The sequence below is a fragment of the Anopheles arabiensis genome, chromosome 2, assembly GCF_016920715.1.
Source record: "Anopheles arabiensis isolate DONGOLA chromosome 2, AaraD3, whole genome shotgun sequence".
Taxonomy (NCBI): Eukaryota; Metazoa; Arthropoda; class Insecta; order Diptera; family Culicidae; genus Anopheles; species Anopheles arabiensis.
Window position 1 is genome coordinate 29,004,112 of NC_053517.1, and position 22,999 is coordinate 29,027,110.

The 22,999-nt window shown below is 43.0% G+C and overlaps 1 protein-coding gene across 7 annotated transcripts in view; it reads right to left on the bottom strand.

The window, feature by feature from the left end:
- LOC120898248 (furin-like protease 2) overlaps positions 1-22,999 on the bottom strand; it is a 186,477-nt gene that overhangs the window by 120,175 nt on the left and 43,303 nt on the right. The window lies entirely within an intron of this gene.

Below are 22,999 nucleotides of genomic sequence, written 5' to 3' on the forward strand. Positions count from 1 at the left end.
AAGATTCGCGTCTGCGTTTAAAGACCTTGCGTTGCGATGCACCACTTTAAAGCTGCTTCAGATTACAGGATATTTTATCATAGCATTGATGTGTAATTAAACTTCATAAATCATGTTGAGAATCTTACATCAAACCATTCATGAAGCGTAAATCATCTGCACAACGAACTTCTCTACTATTGCGTTGCGATCGGAAGTCGAACCGACGACACACCAATTCCCAATCTAATCAAAATTTGCAAACGAATTTTTGCTCATTTACCGCTCAGTTCGAGTTAACGAAAGCGAAACTGAAGCACTGGCGAGATCTACCAATTCCCAACCGGCCATAAGGTATAACGTCAGTGAAGCACACAAACACATACACAGCATTCATCATATCACTTGGGCCGGTACTTTGGGTTAGCAGCTCGTTTTTTCACCCTCTACCAGCGAGAAACGGCCAACGGTTGTCCGGCGTTGCTGCTGTAGCAAATCTCAGAGCAATAGAATTCTGTTCATTTACGTGCACGGTACACCGGCAGAGGTTCGTACACACATGTGCTTCATCATCAAGCGCAAGCCGGCACATGATGATGTTTGCTCATCACGATCACGAGAGGAATCTTTAACATCACCGACATGCTGGGCTGCGCTCTCTACAACTGCAGCGCAATCGACGGCACACCAGTAACCAGGCGCTGCACACATCAACGATGGAAATTGGATCAAGCCCGGAATGAGCGGGCATTCCCGGTGGCTGGTATGGCAATATGGATGGAAATGAACAGCAAAAAAACACACATACACACACACACACACGAGTGTGAACAGTTTTGATAGTTAAGTTTCAAGCGTGGTTGATTCTGGTGAAGCAGATGCAGTCTAACCATATCGCTGGAGACGACGAAGATGGGAAGTAAAAAAAAAAATAGAATCGCCACTGTCCAGCACCGGAAAAGGCAACTGCAGCTCAGAAGGCATTGGATGAAGCACGATTGTCGGTACCGTTTGACGATAGATTGTCACCTGATATCCGATCGTGCTTCAGGATACGAATCGTCTATCGTCACGGTGCACATCCCGGGTATTGGACGAATAAATTGGATTATTCTAATGTCGTCCTGATGATGCCATTCGGATGTATCCATTCGGCGGTACGGAGTCCTTCGCGTTTGAGATAGAGTTCAACAGTGAGCTTTTTGTATCCTGTTTTATCGTGTGGTTTTGGGAATGCAATTGAAAAATTAAAAAAAAAAAAAAACAGATTTTTAATATTTGTTTTTGTTCCGCCATAATAGGGGAATAAATAAAACTCTTTCATAAAACTTTCATGTTTTACTAATACTCGTAAAACTATCTATCTTTATTTCCGTCTCCATTTACACTAAGATTAAGATGTTGCACTAACATGATGAAAACTCTTTTAACCTATCTTGACGTCATAACAGCACGCAAGTTAATTCACAAAATCACTGCTAATTGCTATTAAATATTTGCATGTTCTGCACGAATCTCATCGCACAGCAACATGCTGCATGCTTGCATAATGGTTAACCTGCATAACTCTCTCTTAATTTCTCCCCTCCACTCGCTTCCCCGCCGGTCGAGTGGTGCCGCACTGCCGCAATTTACTCTTAAAAGGTAGACTAAGTGTCCCCAACCTTCTCTCGGCAAGCATGTCACGTGCAGCGCCGGTGCGGAATAAAGTCATTTTCATTCCATGTCAACAACAGCCAGTAGCGTAGGTAAAAAGAAACAACGACAGCAGAAAACAAACACGATAGCCAATCGAATGCATAACACACCGTGCAACACGGGTACGAACCTGCATATGGCTGATTGTTTCACTTATGCCGACAGCATTTACAGTTTACAACGTTAACCTAACCGACCGCTATGCTATGAATGCCAACATTGCAAAAACTAAACAGCTTCATCCCTTCCCCCTGTACCCTGCTTATGCGTGTGCTGAGTGTGTCCGTGTATCGAAACCAAACCGTATGTGTGTGGTAGGTCATGGTATAATCTGCAATCGATTAAAACCGTGCGTGGAACTACGTTACTGGAACTGTCGCTTGGTCGCTGTCATGCTAAGGGTGTGTAGAAACACCACACACCTCAACCCCGATGCAAATCAAATCCTATTGAATTGCGTTGCTAGTACTTAGGAAGCGGTAGCAGATATACCGTAATAACACTACTGCTTTCTAAGCGCAAATACATCTTGGACGAACAGATCGACAAGCGATAAGAGTTGAGTAAGCAAGGTAAAAATTAAAGCTGTAACCCAACGTGGCCGAGCAATTAATACAATAAAAATAAAAATAAAATGAATAAAAAAAAATAAAAAAAGCTATATTCTTTAACGAAATGTATTTACCAAAAGCATCAGTTCGATGAAAAGAAACAAAAAGAGTTGATTAACTTCGCGATGTGGCAGAAAACAGGCACTAATGTTCTTCTCGCGAACAGCTGAACGTGCGTAAGCATGGTTCATTTTTTTAAATTCATATTGCAAAGACATTCTTGAAACTTAAAATACTAGTATTCTAATGACATTGATAGATTTTTTAGACCTAAACATCACAATAACCAAACGAGAAAACCAATTTTTTAGCGCAACATCTAGCTCAAAAGCTCGAAAAACATTCCCCACTATGCTTTATGACATCTACCACCACACCTAAGCAAAACAGACGTCAGGCGCACAGTGTTATTGCATAACGCCACGGCGACGGCCTTGCGACAATCGAGCGACATTGTTGGCCTCGATTTTATCCCAGCCTGTGATTCACTGCGGCGCTGCCCTACCGTCGCAATGTCACCGGTTTGGCGTGCTAAAATGCATCAACCATAGCGCAACCACACTGCTCGCGCAATGATGCACGCTTTCCGCAACAGCACCCAGGGGGGGTTGCCACAATGTCTGTGGGTAAGACGTTGGAATATGGTGGTGGGCTGAGGCGTGAAGAATAACGATCCCCGCTGACACGGCTACGAGACTAAAGGGTCAACCGTACATGCATATACGAGCAGTTTCTCTTCCCTGGCAGCCCTATCGAAAGAATGAACGAGGTGGTTAGCTTTCCACCATTAACCAACCATTAACGTGCGATGGGAAGAGAACGGAGAAGGGATGAATTTCAAGCAACGGTGTGGCTAGCTTTTTGCCTTTCTTGAGCGTTTCTTAGCACACCAACAAGGAAAGCCCCACTTGGGCACGGCACGGCAAAAACAACAACAACGTTGGTGCTTTTTTCTATTAACGCAACTGCAGCGAACGTTAGCGCCGTCATTTATGCATGCATTATGTTTGATTTATGATTCGTTGGGATGGTTTGGTCCTAGCCAGCAAACAACATGCGATCGTTAAGGGGCTAAGCAAAATCAGCTAAATGTGGCACAAGGGGAAACGAAGATAACATTCTCCTTATTCGTCGCAGGGATACGATATGAGTGTTGACAAAAGTTATGAGCCGTTTTGGGACACATTAGTGCTTGGCATGCAATGCCACTTGTTTGCACAATCGTATTACGTTTTTTTTTGTTTAGAGTTTGATTTATTATATTTTCAAATTCTTCGATAAGTTTTTTCAATGAGCACAGCTGTTGGAATCAAGAGCTATTGAGAATAACTCGAACACATTTAGAAACAAAGCAATACTAAATCGTTTGCTCAAATGTCAAGCTCACAGCTGCTTCAAATTTAAACTTTTTTTATATAGGTGGTCCTATTGATTTGTCCGACACTGTATAATCCTATAAACTAAATTAACAGACCAGGCAGCTCTCAAACGATACATTTTCCTTTTTTTTTGTTAAAGTATCATTTCAAACAATGACTGCTTGTTTTCAGCAGTTTTACACTGGTTAAGCATCATTTTTTGACATCCTTCATAACTAACACAGCTATTGTCCTATCCATCAAGCATATTGACTATCGACTATTTCGACTCTTTTGATGATTTTGGATTTTTTGGAAACATCACTCATCATCAAGCATTCGCTTTTGAAAAAAAACCCCGGTCGTTTCGGGAAAAGGCCAATAGCTACATTTCGGGAGGTCACCGTCCAGAAAGATGAACTTCCAATGCATCCAATGCATGCGGCTGGACAGTCTAACCCTACAACGAGTGCTTCAGAATACCTTTCCAACAGCTGGTGTTGGTGTCAAAGTACGTAACAAAAAGTTTACGGAAGCTCGTGCTCTTGATTGTTTAGCTAGTAATAGCCTAAAAGGATGCACTTTTTTCAGCTCGGTGCATATTCATCTGTGTAAACCTACATCACACTGGTGGTGCGAACGAACTCACCTGTGTGTTGGCTTTGTTGCCTCATAAAAGACTCGATGAATAGCAGCAACATGCAAAAAAAAAACAGTATCAGCTTGAAGCCCCAGCTCCAGCACGAACAACTGAGCACCTTCAAAGGACACATCAAGTTGATGACTGCCCACTGTTTTTGGGTTTGCAAGCGATCCAGAGTACGGATGCAACCCGACACATGGTTGGTTGTAAAACATTCCACAGACGCACCATTGGGGGACTGATAACGTTATACTTGAAAGCACTGCGTACGATGCTCCGAAGGGCTTTTATATTTTGATGCAACGATGGAGCGTTCATGTTTGAGGGATACAATTGAATCTCGCTTCCGTAGGCAATATCATCAACGCTATGGTTAAGAATGGGAAATAAATGTATGGTTAGAAAACACTGCAATCTACGACGAGCATAAATTTTGGGCAATGAAGCCACTGAACTGCTACACATTGTTCGATGAAGTTAAAGCAACATCTTAATTTTATCATAATTGAAAAAAAAAACATCGCAAAAAGGATTTAGCTGACGAGACAAAATGAATGAACTTAAATCATTTAAATCAAATTTGAAATTGCATTACGCTTTCCATTCAAATCGATGAATACCATAATCATTATTATTTTACAATACTTTGATTTATAACATTCTTGCTGAAAACACATCTTAGACGCGAATAAACCCATCTACGGCTACGGTCAACGAGATGCAATTGTCCCAGTTTTGCAGAGTTTCCATGGATTGCTTTTACTGAGCGATATACGAATAACATACAACACAATCGAGAGAGAGAGAGAGAGAGAGAGAGAAAGACGAGAGAGAGAAAGAGCGAGAGAGAGAGAAAGGGCGAGAGAGAGAAAGAGCGAGTGAGAGAGAGAGAGAGAAAGAGACAGAAAGAAAGCGAGAACCGATGAAACATATCAAGACAAACTTCACCCGCCGATCGTAAAACATTCTGACGGAAGTAACTATCTTCCCTTCGTCGGTTGTTTGCTTCCGAATATAAAAATAGTCGTAGGAAAAAAGAAAACCAAGACAGTTAAGACAGTCTCTCTTTTCGTCGAAAATTTGTTCGTTTTTTTTGCCGCTTTCTACGATCCTCACAGCCTGCGGGGTAAATCATCAAACAATCGGTGCGCTTCCTGCCACTCAGCCCTACCCCAACAATGTCAAACTTCCTAAAAGATAGAGTCATAAAATAAATTTCCACCATCGGTACTACGCTGTCAGTGACCGGGCTAACACGAGGCAAGCTTTTATGACACCACAGGGTTGCGCTCGAAGGTAGGGACAGTCGGTGCTAGCAGTAAAAGAAGTAGTACCAACCATAACAGTAGCAGTAGTAGTAGTAGTAGTAGTGGCACTAGTAGTATAAGTAGTGATAGTTGTTCATGTTGTTGGTGGCTGCAACAGTAAGCGAACAGAAGAAGAGAATTTTATCGAAGCGAAACCTTATACCATTACCACTGAACCGAGAAGTTGGTGCGTTATCGATTTCCGGTTCGATGGTGGTTGTGTCCATCAATGCTCTCCGCTTTCTCCACCCCCTCCATCTCCACCCATCACTCTAAATGTGTGAATGTGTGTGTTAATGTTTTTGTTTCAGCTCTAGTCAGCGAGCGAGAGAAGCCGGTACCAATTTTATTTATATTTCTGCTTAGGTCTTTCTTTAACCACTTAACAAGTTTTGCTTCGCCCCTGAAGCCTCTTGCTGTCTCAAGAACTGCTTCAACTTACACACACTCACACATACACACACACATAATCGAAAACACTCTTTTTCTCATTCATTGTTTATTGTTATTGTTTGCTTTCACTGTCGTTCTTTCTTGTTCTGTAGAGGTTTGTCGATGGTTTCATATACATAACTAAACTTTTACTTTGAAAAAGTCTCAATTATTTTCTCGATCCCTTTTTTTTTGTTATATAACGTACGATTTTACACTACTTGTTATTTGTACTTCAGCGTTCAGATAAATATTCCATCAATATTGAAGCTTTCATTTTCATCTACTATCCTTAAAGCTTCAACGAAGCGACTGCAAAGGAAAACATTTACTATAGGCAATACAGCTCCATACGCAATGGTGACTAAAACGAAAGAAACGAGAAAAATAGAGGGAGAGAGAACGAAAAAGGAACGCGCACATGTACATTGTTAAGCATTAAATAATATTTTAGGGCACCGTTAAATTGACACCATCTAAATAGGCATTTGTCCTACTCAGACAGTAAATCACATTTATTTGCAGTTTTTTCCGTTATGTTTTTTTTATTCTCACTCTCCAAGGTTCTCATTTTATGGTTTTATTTTACTGTTATGTTACTTGCCCACATTCTTCCGATTCGATCCGAGTGTCAAGTTCAATAACACTAGAACATTCATAGAGCAGAAGTGTTTTATACGGAACTGAGTTTCATGCTTTTAACAGCTACAAAATCGTTTGATCGTTCTGACACATGACGCTTTCTAGGAAGATTTGAAAGGACGATACGAAAGCCTCTTACCAATTCAAATTAGAACATTCGAAACGTTTTTCGAATTCTAGTTCTACTTTCAATGTTATTTCTTCACATAGAGAAATTTTAAAACAGACCTTAAGCCACACGGGAGAACAAACTTTTCAAACGTTAGCTAATTTCGCTCATAAAGAACCAATTTCGGAATATAAACATCACATCAGATTGATTCATAACAATGTATGCATGCCAACCGGAAGTTCTTTAGCAGCCAGTTTTCTAATTTCACAAATCTCCATTCTCACCGACTGCGGTTAAACGAACCGAAGCTAGATTTGAATTTCCATCAGGCTGCTGTTAGACCTCGTGCCAATTAACATACTTATCAAATCGTCCTCCTTGCCCTCGCACCCAAAAAACCGGGGAAACATCATACGATTGATGGTGAATTGAGATTCCTTCCCACCGTTTTTCAGTTCGAATGTGTTCAGCCAAGTGTAAACAACTGTTTCAACTCCCGTGCACTCGTGTAGCTGGCATTTTCCATCCGAATGAACCACATTCGACTACCCAGCAGAGACGCTTCCAATTAATGGAAATTCCCTCACCAGTAACCTGACAGATGAGTTCCACTGCACAAGCAAGTGTTGCATCTTTCCCGGAGCATCCCTTGTATCCTGAAGCAGCACCTCCGCTGCAAGGAGGTAAGAAATTGCAATTTCATTTGCCAAAATCCCTCCGAACGCGTCTCCCCATTCTCCGCACCTGGAGCAACGAGAATTGGGTTTACATTGTACTTTTCCTAAATGATACGACTTGTCATCGTAGTCGGCAGCAGAAGAGTACGCTTCGGTTGTAAGTGGCAGATGAAACATCTCCTCCAAAAACTCGTGTACATCCGTGAATGGCAATTCAATCGTTCAAGGGTGCACTCATACTGCCTACATACATGCACATAGACGCTTGGGCAGACAATAACATATCAATCGCTTCAGATCCAATACTCCTTCATACCAATTCCTGTTTCATTACACATGGTGAAACGAAAATAGGAAAGAAAGGGAAGGATGTTTCATCCAGATCTTGTTTCAGCTAGAACGACGATGATTTGCAACCAATTTGCATGCATTCCTGGGTTTCACTATTTTCCCATGCAATTTGGGCAAGACGAGGCTCTGAAACAGTTCCTTAATAAGATCCCTAGTTGTTTTTTCGAGGGTTGAAGGATTCGAGAAAAAAAGGATCGCATTTTTGAATGGTTCTGATTCAGCCGTCGTACACTACGGAGCGGTGGAAAGGGTTTGTAATATGATTGCAATCAGGCGAGTGCTTTGAATCACGAAACAAGCGCCTCGCATGATTGGATATCCACTAAAACCGCAAGCTTAGTATAGGGACCGTGCTTCCAATGATTAATTGGATTTTTAGAACGAACAAAATTGAACCAAGGTTTGATCAGACCGATCAAACTAGAGTTTGAAACGAATGTGGAAACGTTTGATCGTTGAAATTAATCAATCTTTTCTTTGTTATATCAAATTATTTACAGTATAAGTTTTTGCCACATTAGTGCGTATTATCTTGCTGCAGCAGCTTTTGTTCTTCTATATTACACGCAGAAACTTCAATCTCCATTACTATTTCCTTCGATCTGACTCATTTTTGATCATCTACAGAGTGCAGTGCTACCGGAACGGACCGACTTCCATTTACATACGTTAGTCAATTTATGTTGTGCATCATGCTATGATCCTGTCCACACCCATCATTGTTGAGAGTTTCCTGCCCTCTTAACCTACTAAATCGCACAACATTCTAGAACGATGTACGCAGAACGGAACATGTTATTGTTGTGTCCTTCTGCCGAGCTACAATCGTGCACATGCACTCACCAACACATCCTGACAATACTTTCAAATGCATTCACAACAGGAAGGAACCAAGAAATTGATAGCTCTTCTCGACCACCCAGCTACCTGATGACCGCTCTTCCCACACTTCTCGTTGGTGAAGAAGCAGCTACCCGTCCACGCTGCAACACTGTCGCCAACGGTACAGTTGGTTCGAATGCATGTCTCTCGGTGTGACGAATGGCAAGTTATGCTAATTATGTCGAACTGATTCGTTATGCAAATTGATTTGAATTTATATTCATTCGTTGGCTCACCGACGACAATTTGCAATCGGTATTTCATATTGACAAGCTATTTCCCGACCGACCGTGCGAATTGGTTTCCTCCGTGTGTATGTGTGTTTGTGTGTGAGTGACCTGGTGATGTGGACACAAATAGGGCATAGCATCACGAGTAGATTGAAATCGTACCGTTGCTGCAACATTTGCTACAATCGAATACATATCCCAGGCAAGTATTCCAGAGTGCTCAGCTTAGTTGGCGAGGAATGTGTTCCGGGGATCGAGCTTAACAACATTGAGCCGCACATTCGACTGCTGTCCACGAGAAGGTGAATGCGTTACACCGATAGACCACAGACAGGAAAGAGTGCGGATACACTTGGGCAGGGAGTGAATATTCCAATCACCATGCTTCTTGAATCGGTGTACATATTCTTCGCAAAAATGAATTGATATGATCACATAATAAGACAGTTTATGGCACTAAAACACACACTGTATGACAGATGATGATGATTTCTTCATGCGAACTTATTTTTGCATACGCTTGTCATCCATCTATTACATTCAATTAGTTTATAAAATGTAACAGAAAGGATTATATTGCACATAGGTCAACAGGGACTGTTTTAAGAATGAAAGATCCGAAAGCCAACATACATTGATTATCTCAATAAAGACTCATTTCAATTCTGATCAATACAAAGAGTGGAGAAATCGTATACAAATACAATTCCTTAAATTACGCAGAATGTACACGGGCTTCAATCGATTTTTTTTCCAAAATGGTATAATCATCCCAACCTGCAGCATAGCAAGAAATCGAAAGCATGAAATCACGAAACCGGACACAAAACATCTCCAACATCTAAGCCCAACTTTCGCGCAGAACTTTCGAATTGTTAGCCGACTGGCGAAACCAGCCCATTCGGAAGAATTGCACGGGTTCCGCCCGCGTTGCGGTGAAACAATGAAATTAATTTCTACGATTCAACGACTTTCGTTACGCTATCAACTACCAATCACCGGGAAAAAGGCGTTCCTTTCAAGCTTCACAAAAAGGTAAAGTTGTCTTTCGGAGCAGCGCCACAGTCCGCTTTTCCGCAAAGCCTGCATGCATTCTCGGTTAAAACCGGACAAAAGCAGCGAGGAAGCAGACGGATAGTGGTAACATTCGGATGGTACGTGACGTAACTTGCTCTTTTTTCTTAGAGGTTTGAATTTGTTGTCGAGTGGTGATAGGAAAACTGCCCAGCAAAAGCGACTCTAAGAAAGGATAATTTAAGGCAGTTTGCAGTAAAAAAAATCCATTACACTAAGGAAATACTGTCCACCCACGGTGTACACTAAGCAAACTTGTAGCTATCGTAAACGTGACCTTACGCTTCTGTGAGTTTAATTTTCTTTTTCTGTAATTTTTTTTAGGATTTTCGAGATAGTCACTAGCTTAGATAGCTTTCATGGAAGGAACTGGCACCGATAATACTTCTTTAGAAATATAATTTTCTATGCTGATGAAATTTCACATCTCACTGTTGCTCATTTTTCCCAAAACTCATACCCTGCTAGCAATGAAAAAGAGGTACACAAACAGAGCTCATAAGCCTGCCTGGAAGCGCCAGCCCAACAGTGCGAAACCCAAATCACAGTGGACAAGGCACAGGGATTTCCATCGTAACTGGCTAAAGTAAATCACTGGGCACGAAAAATGTCAATTAGGTAGCAGTCAACGATTTCTCTACGCCTCCGCATTGTAATGCGTGCGTGGAGCGGGACCTGGCAGCAAGGCGTAAGCGGGAATTTCCACTCAATTCACGAGTGCGCACCAGTTAATGCTGTGGCATTACCTGATTGCTTTAACGAGATCGTCCTTCGGTTCGTTAAGTGAAACAACTCAATTAATGGGTTCGCGTCACACACACACACGCATGTACAGCCCACAATCAGGAGAACATATTATCAACGCCCAACAGCGGCAGCAGCATCATCATCATCATCATCATCATCACCATTATCATCACCGGTCATTTCTGTTCGTGCGCGGTGGAATGCATTTTCCGGAAAGTAGTCATACTGGCAAAATGGAAAGCTGAGCTGTTAATGATAACATCAACGCCTACCCAGTGTGGCCACACACACACACTGGCTGGTCCTTTGCTGCGTACGTTGTCTCTTCGGCAGATGATGCGCACGGTGGGTGTGTAATGGCGTTTCCATGCTCTCATACCTCACACCTGAGCTGTCGCAATTAGTCACATTATTGGGACTAAAGGACTGTTCCATGAACGCGCATTACCGGTGCAACGTGGCGTGTTGGGTGCTGGTGAAATAGTTACAATTTGTGAGTGAGCGTGATTATAATGCCAGCTGGTCAAACTGCCGCTTTGCTGCGATTTATGACCGGTCTGGACATAGCTTTGGTAGGATCTTCCAGGAAAACAAACGTGCTTCTAGAACATCATGTTAAGCACTTTGTGGATGAACATAATGGAATTTAGCAAAAAGGTGTTGCTTTGTACTATTGTGTTTTCTTCGATCTTAGCATCTCTACATAGAAAATGTTACGTTTTATTTTTACTGCGGTGCTGGTGCTGAGAAGGACTCAATCAGTCATTTTGTGCCCAGTGGCACAGACAAATAAGACCCGTAATGTGAATAGAAACTGACTAGGTCATCAATAAACAGTTTCTGTAAATTGGCAAGGGTTCCGATAAATTGATATTAAAAATCAACATATAAGCAATAACTGATCCCTCTCAAAACAATTTCACGAAACTTGAATGTTCATGCGAAGGTATCACAAACATATACTCAGACGTTGGTTGTAGTTTATGTGAAAAAGGGCTTATCAATATCACATTAAAACCCAACTTTATTTGTCAACTTTTTATTCCATAAATAATTGCTGTTATAATACACTAATGTATTTCTTTTCATCTTGTCTAACTTTTACCAGCTTCACTAACAAACGTATATTGTACATAGAAAAAAACCCATTACATCACATCACTTTTCGATTGCCACATACACATGCACAACAATTTGAAAAGTAATATACCTTCGGTTGCACACATGACAGCATCGCATTGCATTGCAACATTCATGCGAACGGTGCAGCGTGAACTGAAGCCAGTGAAGTACTTCATCTGAAAAGTTGCAACACAATCCATCCGCACATCCGATTCAACAACAATAACAACAACATTCACACAACCACAACGTGCCATGCGGTGCTTGAGCAGAGCGCCTCATCCTTGCTACATTTCCAACAAACCCCAAACTCATGGTAACCATCTTCCGCCGTAACGACTATTAGCAGGAGCACGAAGCAAACAGCACCGGTACGGCGTACTCGATCGAGTGCCGTATCTCGTAAATTGATGGGGACAATAATGTATGCAATGGAAACGATGACAGCTCATCTCTTCCCCACCTCCCCTTCTGGCCTGCTCTGCAGCCGTACGACTACTCAGTAGTGCCTCTAAGTTCTCGGCATTATCATGCGCTCGTACAGACTCCACCGCCATCGGTCTAGGACACCGAGGAATGAAAAGGGAGAAATGTCGCACATATAGACGAGAATAGTGTAACCACCACATACACACACAGCTACTCGCTGCTTTGCTTACAGCTTAGCGAACCACACTCACTTCCCATTCCGTCGCGTTCCACGTGACCGGAAAGTGCAAGAGCTCGATCGACCGATTCTCGATATCTTCCGGCTGTCAAATTCATAGACGACAGCGTGAGCGCATCCACCCAACTCGGTTGTCGTTTGAACGCCACCGGAAAAAGCGCCTTTCTTTCCCACCCTTTCGACCCACGGTCATACTAAAATGAAACCGAGAAGATAATATGTTATGAAAACACTTCACCGTAGCAGCTGACAGCCCCGCCTCGCGGATTGACGTCTTTGTTGGTCGACCGAAACAAAACCGATCCCCGAACTGAGTTGTGTACACATGATAGTGTCGAACTTACTTCCGACGGGCAGGAAATTAAAGTGTTAAAAATAATGTTAACTAACGCGAAGGTTCTGGGGTTGTTTTATGGAATAGGGTTGAAAACAGTGCCGATTGAAGGGAGATTTATATTAACTTCGATTTATTTTCCTTTCGTTTGTCCATCACTGAACAGTCACGGATATTGCAATCAAGATGAGCTTTGAATGCTTCAATTTTCATCTCGCATTATTTGAAAAGATGGCTGGATGAAAACAAGAGGCTTTTAATATTACAACAGAATCTTTTTGAGAAAAGTAGAGAACAGCTTTGATCATTAAAACATCGGTTGCAACTATGATTACAAATAATATCTCCCTCTGAGAATTGGCATCTGCCAATTTCAATTCATGGCAAATTTCATCCAAAACCGGCACTGAGCACAACCCACGACAGCCACGTAACTTAACGAAATACACTAACCGAGTTCGCTTGAACCTAACGCTTACATCCACCACGTAACCGACCTGTCGTAGGATATTGATCCCTCTAGCCAACCGATTAGCGCTCACTGACCTGAAATGAGAAACGATAATTTCATTAGCAAAGCAACAACTACGGCTGGCCGTGACGTTGATGACGATACACCCCCAACCCCAGCCAAAAAGGCAGGGCGACGAAAAGATCCGAACACACCTTACCAGCCAACCAACGTGCAGCGTCCATTCGAGCGCTATGAGCGCTCTTCCGTTCCGTTCTGCGAACGGAGAAAACAAGCGCTAAATAAGGGTCGAAAAATTTCATTACAAACAATATTGGATCATTCTTCTCGTTTGCATGTGATTATCGCACCGGCCGACATCATGGTAAAATGGGGAAAACAATCAACTCGCCCGCCCAACCCAATGGTGAAACCTGGGCTAGTGATATTTACTATTTTTCCCACGGTACGGTGTACGGTACGGCTTTAAGAGCTGAGTGTCGGTGTACATACAACGCAAACTTCCATCATAATTTTCACCATTCGCGCAAACGCCAACGCCATCGAAGCGCGAATGCCACAGCTTGCCGTGGTGGATGTGGAACATTTTCGTAAAGAGCGTCAATCAATTCCCATAGCAATATGTTCCTGCCCGGCGCATAAACTACTAATTGAATGTGACATATTTGAACATCCAGTGAGTGTGCAGTGAAATGATAGCATGTGTGCGGAGCCGTGCGTTAAGCCGGGATGTTCCTACGTGCATTAAAAGTTGGCTTCACTTCGCATTCCCGCTGGAAAAGGAAAAGACTAGCTGCGGTACAGTTCATTGTCGATCGCGATGCATAGCCATCGAAATAGATTTCCCCGAAACAAAAAACAACAACAGAACACTTTTCCAATGGATTAGAATTTAAAAAATAATTTGCGTGACATTTAGGATAATTTTCAACAGCTTTTTAAATCTAACTTTGCATAGCTGTTATCTGAACACAAAAGCAAAAGTGTTAACACCGTAGCATACCGTTTGCCATACCACATTCGATTCATTTTCAACGACCCCTAGGCTGTTGATTTCCCACACAAGTCGTTGTGCCACCCGGCAAGATGCCAGTAATTCCCGTTCGTGTTTTATCTCCTTCGAATCGTGCTCGCTATTGCACGGTCCCACCAGTGTACGAAAATCAAACAGAGAAGGCAAATTACACCATTCGCTGCCTCGCACAGCTACGACGGAAACGGAACAGCGAGCTGATGACATCATTTGAAAGCGTACGGTGGCGGCATGCAACAGGGTGTGTCGATGTATGTGCACATTCTAACGCCCGTGCAAAAAGATAACACAGCTTTAGATTCTGTTTCCGCCCTGAAACATACACCCACAGTTAAATCTGCCCCTTCAATACCCCTTCTTGAAAGGAAATCTTTAAATGACATACAACTTCGAGGTAAAAGAGAAAAAAAACTCTCGGTTGTGCAAAAGCGGCTCAAACCATTCGGGGACGAAGCAATCTACTAAAGTGGGCCAGAAAGAAAAGGATCAACCACTGGGAAGAAAAAACCAAAGGAGGGGATAAACGAGACAAAAAACCATTCCGCATCCGCTATTTTTTCCCCTTCCTTAGCTGCTCCTCTTTGACAGTAGTGCACTTGGAGAAGATAGGATACGACCGCGCACTTAGTAACGTTACATTACACGGTTCTGCTGTTGCTATTGCACGCCACATTCGTATTCGGGCGACACGGAACCAAAACCGAAAGATGCGCAACGCTTCAGCAAAAAGCAGCAGCATCAAGAAAGGCACAAAAACAACAACCGGCAGCGAAAATACTTTCCGCAAAGATAAAACGATTCATTCTCTGTCGAAGGATGCACGAACCATGGGAGGCGAACGGGATATGATAGCAAAACCCTGGCAAATCCGACTCACCTACAGCACGAACAACATGGATCTTCGGGAGGAAACGATGTTTCCTTTTTCTTCTTCTTCTTCTTCCTAAAGCCAACACAAGCTGCTCCTTCCAGAACAGAAGGTTGCAGCTCGGCTGTTTCGCCACCTTGCAGTATCAGCGACGCCTTAAACGTTTTCTTGACTTCCGACCACCGTGAACCACCACATCCGTCACCACAAACAGGAAGTAAACTTGTACGATAATACTCCTACGAAGGCTTTTGGATGTGTCGTCACACTGATTTTTTTTTTCTTTTCAATTTCTCTCTGTTTTTTTCAAAGATTTTTTTTCAGTTTGTTGATACGAAGGCTTTAAATTATAAATTTAAATATAAATTCAACAAAGTGTTGAAGGTTCTAATATAGTAATCTAAATGACTTCTTCAGGTGTAGTTAGCGAGGATACATTTTCACAATAAAAGTTTCGAATTGTCAGTGGCTTCATTTGTTCATAAGATTACGCTTGTGTAGCCAAAACATTGGCCAGATATTATCAACGTTTTTTAAACCTTTCTGATGAGTAGTGAAAGCATTATCCTCTAATTTATAAATGCCATGGAGTTGTAAAAGCCAAGATTATGAGATTCCTTCAATGCAATTTCAATTTAGAATTCCTAAGATACAGCATACTAATATAAACCATATCAGTAGTCTTTCGTCACATTTTATCATAAAATTGATCGCTCTTCATGCTAGAACATATCAGTAGGATAAATGAGTGTGGCTTACATGCAAAAAGTAAGACGACGCTCCAAGCTCTAGTACCACTCCAAATTCTTTCCCTGTAATCGTTACTCATACGTTTGTTCTATATTGCCTTCAAAACATATTGCACGGTAATCAGGATAATCTTAAACTAACTATAACTATAGTGCAAGCTGCGCATCATTCGACAAGATGTGGTACACAAACTTTAAGTTCATTACCTTCTACTTTCCAGCACGAGGCACAACATTACGCTGCAAACGCGTAGCCCTGTAACAATGCCGGCAAAAACACACTGAAATCACTTGTTCTGTTCTTCTCCCTTATTCACTTTTCACCGTCGCTCATATTGCCTCTCTCAATGCCTATCCTTTCGTGGCTCCACTGAACTCCAACCATGAAGCTAATTATAATAATTTTTATTCAACCACGTGTTTCCTAACGCGCACAGAGCACAGACGCTCGTTACAGTGAGGCTTATTCTTACCGTAGCACAGCGCCAACTAGAAAGCAGTGTCAGTAGTAGCTCGTCGTCATGAAGACGCCATAAGATAAAACTGCCTTTACACAGCTCTTCCAACTGCAAACAAGCCAGGGAGGAAGGGAAACTTTTCATTCTTTCCCGCCACCTCCATTTCCGGCCGAAGCAGCAACAGCAGGCGTGCAAATTAACTACAGCACGGTTACGTGGATCCCTCTCTGCCAACCCCCTCTCTCAATGCCGGCATTTGGGTACATTTTCCGACAGAAACAACTTTGCGCAACCTGCTTTCAGCCAGGCGCGATGGAAAATGATGATTTTTCTCACGCCGGTGTACGGTTCAGAACGAAAGAGACGGAGGGATTTACGTGCTTCGGAAGTTTTCTTTCGGTCCCAACCTTACACCTAGCCCGAAAACTAACCATTGCCATGTTTCTGTTAAACGAAATTATCCGCCTTCACCGGATCCGTCCGGTTGCCGGTGGGGGAGGCTAGCGAGCAATGGCTCGACAATAGTAAATAATATAAATTCTCATTTAAAAGTTGGAAATTTTGAATTTATTCCTTCACTGTTCAGGACGTGAGTGAAACTTCCGTACGAGCAGCCACTCATTTGAAGGGTTCAGAGCAGCTGAAGGGTTAGGACGGTCTGTGCAGAGCGTACAGTGGTTGATCGCGCCAAAACCATGCACGAGCCAGGGGAACTACGGCATACGGGATTCGCTTCAATTTGGTTCATTTCGTTCGGTTTGCGGTTCTTGCAAAGAGTTTAGCTTTTCTGCGCTCCATTTTTGGCACACCGGAAATTTCGCCAGCACACGTTGCAAGGCGCGGTAGAAAACGGAGCGCAGCATTTCGTTCTATGTTCGCTACATTCAACGTACTCTTCTTCCAACCACCACCACTCGCCGTGTGAATGTGCAAGTAGAACGAGTTCGGATTAAATTTGGCAAATATTTCAACAAATACTTCCTGCCAAGCGCACGATGCACACAGCGCGACCTGGTGCTGCTGGAGTTTCACGGTCGATTGCATAGGTGATAAAGCATATTGTATTTGATGGAATGTTTTTCCAGCAATGGAAAAATCTACCGTACAAAAAACGGTACAAAAAAAACTGTATCGTGTAACCATTGTTTGCATAATCAATCAAATACTGAACTTGTAACAATGTTGATACCAGCATGCTAGTCCAAGCATTACCCTTATTATAATTTTTTTTTGCACTACAAATAATGGTATTAGTTCCATTGTCCTCCAAGACCGCTAGTGTTGCATTTTCATCCACACATATTCACGGCAGCATCACATATTCTAAACCAGCCTACCCCACCTATCGACGCATCAATCTGAAGCTTTAATTCCATTTGCAGCTATCAGAAGCTGCGATAAACAATCTCATCCAAGGGCGACACATACACCCCGACTGCCAGTGAACTTACACCAACAGTTCTCCTTCCGCGGCTGCGTATACTGTTGGGAAACTGGAACGAATGGCAAACGCAGGAAGGATATTGCTAGAGCTTGGACGTTTGCCCAGAAAGGATTCGAAATGGAAACGTTATCTGCAGATACATTTACTTACCCTGCCTTACCACCCAGCACCACCTCTTCTTCCCAGCACAGGTGTATAGCACAAGCGCAACCCCCCAGCACCACCACGCATGGCCTGGTAAAGGAGGCGCAGGTTTGGTTTGGTCCGTCGATAGGGGAATGGTTTGTAATTAAATTTTGGAGCTCTCTAATAGTCTACGAGAAATTTCATTATCAGATAAGGTGCAGATGAGAGAATTTGACCGGCAGGCACCGTACACTTCCGCTTCCTGGTGTGCTACGTTGCTGGAACACACAGCCAGCCAAAAGCACTTCACCTTTTCAACCTTTTCAAGCAAATCATCCTCATGGTTTAGCTTCGGATCGGTTTTATGATTACTACCTAACCTTCCGTTTTGGGGTTCCTTGTTTTTACGGTTGCTACCAACGAACCGAAAAGATCAAGCGAACAATCAAAATAGCACTAGGTTAGAGCTTTGATGTACGCTACCATCATCAACATATCAGAAATAAATTTTCTCCTCCAAAAAGCGTTTAAAAACGAAACCATCACTTAGAAGCTGCGATAATTCTATCAAATGTACTGATATGTATCTAGGAAAATATTTCTTCTACGAAGGGAACGGTTTTAAGCAGAACAATAAATATGCCATTTGCGCAGCACTGCAGATGGTTGAGTGAATTGAGAGTGGTTCTCTTCGCCGGGAAAGTAACTTAATTTTTACACGATAAAACCCGCCCGAAGTACCTGGAACGCATATACTAACTATACACAGCTACGCTTTCGATGCAATACAATGCACTCATCGAGCATTAGGAAGCATTGGAAAAAGGCTCACACAACAGAAGCCTACATACGATGCCGTGGAAGGGAAAGGAGCATTATGGAGAAAGCAAACATGCTTCGCTCAATGCAATTATCCACTATCGTCAATCTCGCTGGCACGAGTGGTTTTCATCCAATGAGTCAATAAGATCCGATACACGCGATATGTATCATGTCAATAAAAGCTTGTGAATAATATCATTGCCTTGCCTTCCGCTTAATGCACAACTATAGACTCACCCGGTTCGTAGAGCATCGCAGCTAGCTGCCTAGACATTGTATACCATCGTTCATACGAACCACTCAATCAACAAATAAAAATCAATCACTGCTCAGCGAAAATACTTACAACATTGCGAAGTGGAAGCAAATAATTGAATCATGAATTGCGATACAAAATGCTTTCTATCGCGAACGGAGTTAGGAAAAGATTACTATATCCTCCGAGTACTGTACATAAACTTGTTGCCGTCTTTTAAAAGCGTTTGCATGCATACATAATTAATGAAGTGCATTTTTATATGACATCTGAACTTTCTGCAAATGCTCACAAACCAAACTAGTATCGGAAAAAGTAACTTTGTTTACCTCATGTTGCTATAACAACAACATAGAACCTAGAATCTCAGCCCTACGACCACGTCTTACCTAATCCATCAAACCCATTGTGCGGTTTCTACCAACAGTTCGGTACGGATTTTATTTCACATTTATCTGTATTTATTCATCATTTCCTCGCCCATACACTCTCTTTCTAACTCGCATACTTTCTCGCTTGCACATAAAATGATAACTTCTGTCCCTTGCCGAATTCATCCTGTCACCATTAACGACCAGCACACAAGTGTATGGAGAGCTCGGGCACGATCGACCGGTTGCATTTTATTATCCACATCCTCTTGACCGACTTACCCGATTGCCGCATATTACCACACTTAACTTCCATGTGAAGCTATCCTTCCTTGCCATAGCAAGAAATTGATAGCAACGTCCTACTGTCCCGTATTCCAACGAATGCGTCTGCTTGCATTGGCCAGATAAAATGATCTGTTTATTTGACAAACAAATAATCAAACTTTTCCACATTCCCTTTTCTCTCGTCTTATGGCAGTATGGCTGGGAAAATTGTTCAACAGTAGATAAATGCTAGAACATTCCAACAACCATATCCAGTACAGTCTATACTATGAGCTACGCTCCCTACAAGGCAACCAGATCTGTTTCCGGCACAGATAGTGGAAAAGCAAAAGTACGATGATCAGGAAATACATGTACCAACCCAGAACACGCTTACTTCGAGTGGTTGCCGAAGCACATGTGCTGTAAGCGAGCGAAAATTCTTTTGAAATAAATTTGAAGAAAGAAAATCGAAACCTCAACCAGCAGCCGTGGCCGAAGGGCGAGATCATATCGAGGAAAACTAATGCCGAACAGAGCAGAACTTTCTGTATGTGACGCTACAACCGTGCTGATAGAATTAGCTGGAGAAGTAGTGCAATGTCTGGTTGGCGTGGAGATTGATTCATTCTTTCAATGAACTCACTGGTCGCAATCATTGCTTCTGAATTCCAGTTTCCGTTTGTGCATGACTATTATATTGGAACTTATGATCCAGGGAATGACTTCGCCCATGCACTCTCTATCCCTCCGACGAATCAGCATACATGCGGCAGGGAACACATGTAAAGATATTTGTTAAAAAAAAAACTTTTGCCGAGTGCACTTGCTTCTGAAAAGATGTCACTCCTCCAAACACTTCCGACGCATGCTCTCACAAGTAGTCCGTGACCGACCTAACACGACCAAACAGGTCCAGTATGAGAATGATGATTGTACATGCCGATTCCTAACACCGAACAGCTAGTACTTGGATGTCTGAATGATTCGTATATTTCACGGAATATTGGATCACAGGATTTTTTTGCAGGTCCACTTCGTGGATTTAAACTTCACACCCTAAAAAAAGATTCTTGTGTAAGTCTGAAATGCTAATGGTGGACTAAAACTAACACTTCCATTCAGTGCAATAAAGCGAGACCAAGAAAGAAAAAGAAACATCAAGCTGTGCTGGTGAAGCTGACAGCTTTTTATTTGCATTTCTTACTCGGTCAATTTTATCGCCTTTCTTGCCGGAGATCGAAACCGACCACGTTGCTATACCGTTGCGTCCCGAGAGGACTGAATGGTATCGTTTTCGTGCTTGTGCCATTTTCCTGTCCGAGCAGAAGTAAAATCGTTTGCCATACTTCAGATGGAGAAATAGACCAACCGTCCGCTCTTTCTTCCTGGGCAGCAAAAGCGATGGCTTTGGTTCCGTTTCCCTAGACGACACCGACGACCACGACGACGACACTGTGGCTGTTTATGTCATTTTGTGGGCTTCTTGACCAGCGGCCATTATGTGAGCAAATTTATGGTTCGATCATGTGACGCGATAACCGACAATGAATCGAGTCGATAAAATCGAGACGATGAACAAGACGAGAGCAACCGTTTACAGATGGGTTTACTGCTAACACAGCAGCATCTAGCACGAGGTTCATTAATGAGAAGGTCATTGAAAACCGTTTCAAGAGGTAAGAATTAACCTACATCTTGTAAATGTTGACTAATTCAACCACGAACTACTAACGAACGCAAGCTCGATATCGATTGCATAATGCTCGGTACCTTACCCAGCACCCCCCACCATTGCTTTAGGGATTTCTCGTGCAGAATTCTGAGGACGATGAATTATCAGCCACCGGGCTACTTTATACGAGGCAAACAGTTGCCGCGTTTGCTTCATCAGCCAAACTACTACAGCAAACCACGCAACTGTGTGTGTGTGTGTGTGTGTGTGTGTGTGTGTGTGTGTGTGTGTGTGTGTGTGTGTGTGTGTGTGTGTGTGTGTGTGTGTGTGTGTGTGTGTGTGTGTGTGTGTGTGTGTGTGTGTGTGTGTGTGTGTGTGTGTGTGTGTGTGTGTGTGTGTGTGTGTGTGTGTGTGTGTGTGTGTGTGTGTGTGTGTGTGTGTGTGTGTGTGTGTGTGTGTGTGTGTGTGTGTGTGTGTGTGTGTGTGTGTGTGTGTGTGTGTGTGTGTGTGTGTGTGTGTGTGTGTGTGTGTGTGTGTGTGTGTGTGTGTGTGTGTGTGTGTGTGTGTGTGTGTGTGTGTGTGTGTGTGTGTGTGTGTGTGTGTGTGTGTGTGTGTGTGTGTGTGTGTGTGTGTGTGTGTGTGTGTGTGTGTGTGTGTGTGTGTGTGTGTGTGTGTGTGTGTGTGTGTGTGTGTGTGTGTGTGTGTGTGTGTGTGTGTGTGTGTGTGTGTGTGTGTGTGTGTGTGTGTGTGGTACGGAAAAGGGCCCACATTGCTCCGTGAGTGATCTGTAGAGAGTACTTTAATTAAATTTCCATCCAGCTGTACACAGCTCGCTTTCCCTCACGGGTCTGCCATCCCCGCGGGCGTAGAAATGCATCACCAGCATGCCCGTTCCAGTAATCGAAATGGTCCGCTTCGCTCTACCCGGAATAGAACAAACAGTACCATCGGTACGCCATCGGTGCAGCAATGTCATGCTACCTCCGAGCTTAGCTCGAGAGATGTCGTCTTTGTTTTTCAACCGAAACGAAAGAAGGAAAGGCTTAATTTCTATCTCGATCGAGACGAGCGGGCAGGCGGTGAGGCAGCGAGTTACTGAGACGTTGTAATGTCTGTTCTCAAGCGTCATCCCCTGACGGACGCATACATAACCATGAATGACACGGAACGGCAGTACAACCCGGACAGCTCCTGCAAACCTGGATATGCATTGCGTACCCTCTCACCAGCTGCATTAGAGTCCCCCTGAACCGACACCGACTAATACGCTCGAACGACAAGGAATACGAGTGGTTGGAATGTGTTTCACAGCTCAAACGGACAGGGACCGAGCTTTGTCGTGTCACAGTGTTGTGGCTCATCGCATGGTGCGTTCGGAGCGCAATGACGAAGGTTTCGTCGAATGTGTACCGTGTTATGCTACAGAGTTTGGGTTTGGGCGGCACACGGATAATCGGTATTGGGCTTACGCAACGAGCTTCGAAAGCCTAGATAGTTGCTCGAGCGTGTCAAGAATGGGATCATTCGCTTATTTGATCGTTTAAAGCTGACTAAGTATGTTAAGGCATGAGTTCTTGGAATTACCCTACCGA